Genomic DNA, 4,405 nt, shown 5'->3' on the forward strand with positions numbered 1-4,405 from the left:
GTGATGGAGGTTGGGACTAGAGAGTTGAGGGGATCCAGCCTAAACAGCTGTATCACTGTTACTTTACAAGTAATTTTAGTGGTACACCTAAGGTATTATTTTTTTAGTGGTAAATCCTATAATTATACTTATTTTATGTCATTAGTATAAAAGAACAAATTATTAGATTGAGATTACCTCATTTACAATATCTACTGATGTTGAATGCCTGAATAGGCATTCTTGAACAATAATATGCAAATGTCCAAAAATATCTGACATAATTCTTGACATGATTAATCAAAAGAGAAGTTAAAACCAAGATCATAATAAGATATCGTTTCTTTTCATTTAGAATGTCTATTATCACAAAGATCAAGAAATATTAGCTAAAAATTTTAGAACTTCAATTAGTGTTGTCAATGCAGAAGACAAAGGATGGAATTCTCATATACCATCGGTAAAAATATAAATTAGTATAGTTATTATGGAAAATATGAAATTTCATATATATATATACAGAGAGAGAGAAATATAACTGTTATCCAGATATCAATTCCTTGACATACATCAGAAAAAGGGAATTACTAATATTGAGAGAATATTATATTCTTACCAAACCAATATTTTGAAAAAAATCAAGATTATAGGATCAATCTAGATGACCGTTGACAGAAAAAATAGATTAAAAAAATGTGGCCTTTCTGTGCTCCCGCGGGCCTAGTGAACAGGCACCACCTGAACATGCAGAACGATGCCAGTGAGTTTGTGGGCCTGCATGTGCCACGGAAATGCTCCATGAGCAACTGCATCATTGGTGCCGAGGACCACGCATCCATCCCAATGAATGTGGCCCAGGTTGACAGGGTCACAGGGTGGTGTAATACCCAGTTAAAAACCTATGCTCTCTATGGGGCCATTTGAAGGATGGGCAAATCAGGTGACTCTATTCTCTGATTGGCTAAGACTGATGGAATTGTCTCAAAGACCAGAAGAGATCGGGGAATATTTGTCATGAATAAAAGTGAGAAAAAAGAAAGAAAGAAGGAGAGAGAGAGAGAGCGAACGAATGAAAGAAAGTGGTAAACACATGCAATAGAATATTATCCAACCATAAAACATTCTGTTATTTTCAGAAACATGTACAGGATCAGAATATAGTAGGTTAGGAGAACCATATTTAGCACAAAAAGGCAAATGCTTTTGTCACTTGTATGAGGAAACAAGAGTTGATCTCAAAGAAGAGAATAGCGTAGTGGTTATCAGAATCTGGGATGGGCATTAGGTGCAGAGGGATGATGAGACGATAGTAGAAGCAAGTGTGGGAAAGGAATTGGAAAATGCAGATGGATAGAGGACAATTAGTGGAAGCAAATGCACAGTTACATACAAAGAATAATGTCTAATGTTTTATAATACAATAGATTATAATTGATACCAATTTGTTGAATATTTCAAAAATAGATGTTCCTACACATAAATAATTGATATCTGGGTCCAAGGAGATGGTACAGTTCACAAACTACTTTTTTCCCAATCATATATCCAGCACTTGTGTAGAACTTGAACATGGCAACCTAAATTCCTGTAATCCCAACGCTAAGGAGGTGGAGACAGGAGAATTCTTGATGTCCGTTGGCCGGATAACTTCACCTCATTGAACCAGGCAGTGGTGGTACACACCTTTAATCCTAGGACTTGGAAGGCATAGGCAGGTGGATCTCTGAGTTCAAGGCCAGTCTGGTCTACAGAGTGTGTTCCACGAGAGCCAGGGCTACACAGAGAAACCCTTTCTTGAAAAAACTAAAAACCAACCAACCAACAAACAAAAAGCCAAACTTTACCTTCACCTGATTATGAGGTCTAGGTTCAATTGGAAACCTTACCTCAAAAAACAAGAGCAATTGAGGCACGTGGGCATATCCCCGGACTATTGAACAGAACAAAATAATCATACTGTCTAATACCTACTGAGACCTTAATACAGCAGGAACTGCCATAAAATTTATATAATATAATTTACTTAATTTTAACTTGTGTAATCATGAGATAGCAACTGTAAAATCCATGAACAATTAGAGATAAGAAGTAATGTAACCTGCCTACATTTCCAGATGCAGAACCATGGAGAGTCTGCTTTCATCACCATGGTCTTCTGACTTTCAACAAGACATTTGAGCATTTTCCTCACAAATAGGAAACAGCCTGAGACTATATATGTGGCCTAGTCCTCAAGCACTGTAGTAGTTATGAGAAAATACATATAGGCTACATAATACATTGTTTTGCTCAAGGATGATCTGGTTAGAACTTGGTTGAAGCCCTGAGAGTGACCATTTCTGCTCTTTGTATTTGTGCAGGTGACCAGTTATACTCACTCACCACCATTATTAACAACTATTGGGAGTTTCTAGGTGCTGTGCACATATTTATAAGTACTGTAGGTATTAGCAACAATCTTCATATGAGCCTTACCCTCCCTTAGATGGAACAAGGCTAAGCCAAATTCACAAGATCCAATAGCATGAAGTACCAAAGGCTGTGTTTGAAGTTTGCCTGTCTCTAGCTTCAAAATCCCAACATTTCATCAATGGAAATTGAATGGCTATGCACAGCCAGTGTCAAGGATAAAGGGTTGATTTGCATATATTCCAATTATCACATTATGTGGACTTTGAAAAATAGAGAAAAAAAAAAAAACCTTGGCTAAGAAGAGTTACTGGAAGATGTTTTCAGGGGAAGAAAGAATGTAAGAGCTGGAGGATGGGGAGGAGAGCTGTGAAATGCTGTCCCCTGGATATGACACGACTGTTGCACACATGGAGTCACTACAGCTGTGGTTACCTACACATGATCAAGCCAGTTAAAGTTTCTCCAGCAGGAAGGGGAGGGACTACTCCTGGCTGAGATCCTATTGAAAGTTGACAGTTGCTGAGGAAGAAAAATCACTTTTCTTTGAAGTGTGGCTTCTGGTAGGTTGTCCATGCCCCTATGGATGATACCATACCCAAACTCATATGGGTAGTACCAATTGGACTCAGTGGGTGGGTGGATTATGAAAAAGACTAGAAGACATAACATTGTAAGGAAGATGTGTTGGGGGAGAGACAATGAAGGAAGGGAGGTAGACAAGATCAAAATGTACTATACGTATATATGAAAATTTCAAAGTATAAAAACGTATAGAAACATCAGATTACTCCTAATTTTAAGAGAAAATCACAAAATAAGACTTTTAAAAAATAACTAGGAATGGGTATCATTTATTGAGTGATGCTAAATCTCAAGAATATTCACGTTTTACCTTATTAATACAATAACTCTAAAATCCTACACTAGTGGAGTTGATATGTTCACGGCCATTCAATGTTGGGTTCAGGATCCTGGCACTAAGCTATAATGCTAAAGCTTTTGCTTTGTTTTAATGTGTTCCTGTTACAGTAATGCAGTTGGACAACGCTTGAAATTGAGAGTGGTGGGAGCATGCAGGGCAATGGGGTCATCCTCAAGGAAAAAGATCCCAAATAAATCCCAGTTCACAAGAGCATGTAGAAAAATGTGTAGTTTTTCTAGTTGGCCTTTTCTTTCTTATTTCTTTTAAAATTTCACTTCATTTATCTTTCTTGAAAAAGCCAAAGATAGTTCATTATTATAAAGGTTTTTTTTTTTATTTACCAACTTAAACTTGTTCGTGTAAGGATGTGTTTTATATATGTTTGGCAGAAGAATGTTGTGGGGGGGCATTATGTGGTATGTGTGTCTGTGTGTGTATGTGTTCCATGTGTGGGAATGGTGTGGAAATGTGATGTGAATGTGGCAAATGAATGCACTTGTTAAGTGCTTAGGGGTGAAATTATATAAACAGTATTTACAGCTTCAATTTGATTCTGAGCTATAGAAGAGATTTAAATGAGATATAGTAAGAAAATGGATACTGAGTTGAAAGTAATTAATACTTAGGAAGGAAAAGGTATACCACATATTTGTGCTTTAATCTTCATTATGATGTTTCTTGGACATTTTATCCTGAACTGAACTCCTAGCTGCTAAATGTAAGTAAAAACATTTACTTCACAATATGAGTATAAGAATGTTTAATGTGCTTTATAAGGTCTGATTCTGACATTAGTAATTAAGAGATTTTTTCTGAGCCAGAAAATAAGTCATAATTTTTAATTCATTCTAAGCAAACTAAAGTTTTAACTAAAAAAACTTTGGAAACTTAAAGAATGAGGTTTTTTTCTTATCACTGAATATTCATTTGTCATTGCAGTTAGACTGATTCCATCCTGTTAGAGATAGAACTAGAAAAAGAAATATCGACTTATCATTCAATCACTAAAATTATAATGTCAACTGGGTAATCTGAATTTAATATCTGTGTGCAAGAGGATGTCGTAGAAGAGTGTGGTCAATTACTCTAGCA

General features: G+C 36.1%; 1 pseudogene; it reads left to right on the forward strand.

Annotated features, from left to right (window-relative positions):
- Positions 1-723: 723 nt before the first annotated feature.
- On the forward strand, positions 724-3,443 carry LOC131896157 (small ribosomal subunit protein eS21-like; annotated as a pseudogene).
- Positions 3,444-4,405: the final 962 nt, after the last annotated feature.

Source organism: Peromyscus eremicus, chromosome 19, assembly GCF_949786415.1.
Source record: "Peromyscus eremicus chromosome 19, PerEre_H2_v1, whole genome shotgun sequence".
Classification (NCBI taxonomy): domain Eukaryota; kingdom Metazoa; phylum Chordata; class Mammalia; order Rodentia; family Cricetidae; genus Peromyscus; species Peromyscus eremicus.